Here is an 866-nt window from a genome sequence, read left to right on the forward strand (position 1 = left end):
TAAATATTAAAGAGTGTCGGTGAGATGGGCGAGCCCTGCGTCACACCACGCCCCTGTGGGAAGTATTTTGTTTGTTTGTCTCCAATTTTAACTGCACATTTATTGTTTGTATACATTGATTTAATTACAGCATATGTTTTTCCCTACACCACTTTCAATAAGTTTCAAGAATAGACCATCGTGCCAGATGGAATCGAAAGCCTTCTGGAAATCTATAAAGCAGGCAAAAATTTTGCTTTTGTTTTGATGAACATGTTTGTCAATTAGGGTCTGTAGGGTGAAGATATGATCTGATGTTCTATAGTTTGGTAGAAATCCAATTTGGCTTTTACTCAAGACATTGTGCTCCTCAAGGAAGTTTATAAGTCTTTTGTTTATGATACTACAGAAAACCTTCCCCAGGTTACTGTTTACACAGATGCCTCGATAGTTATTTGGGTCAACTTTGTCCCCACTTTTGTATATGGGCATTATGAGTCCTTTGTTCCAGATATCAGGGAAGTAACCGACACTCAGAACCAAGTTGAAGAGTTTCAGTATAGCCAATTTCATTTTATTGTCCGTGTGTTTAATCATCTCGCTTAGGATGCCGTCTGCACCGCAAGCTTTTCCTGGTCGCAGGTCCTTGAGTTTTTCAATTAGCTCTTTTTCAGATATTGGGCCAGAAATTCCAGGCCAGAAGCGTGAGTACGGTCGGGTTACTCACGCATCTGGCCGTTGGAAATGCCGGCGTTCAGCAGGAACAGCACATGCGGGGAACGCCGGCATTTCCAGACCCAAGGTCTATTCACAGCGCGTGCGACTGCACAGGCAGCGCTTGCGCAGTGAACTTTGTAGATTTCACTGATGAATTCAGTGAGGGTAAG

This window comes from Somniosus microcephalus, chromosome 3 (genome assembly GCF_052327205.1).
Source record: "Somniosus microcephalus isolate GS21.2 chromosome 3, FLI_Smic_1.0, whole genome shotgun sequence".
NCBI classification, from domain to species: Eukaryota; Metazoa; Chordata; class Chondrichthyes; order Squaliformes; family Somniosidae; genus Somniosus; species Somniosus microcephalus.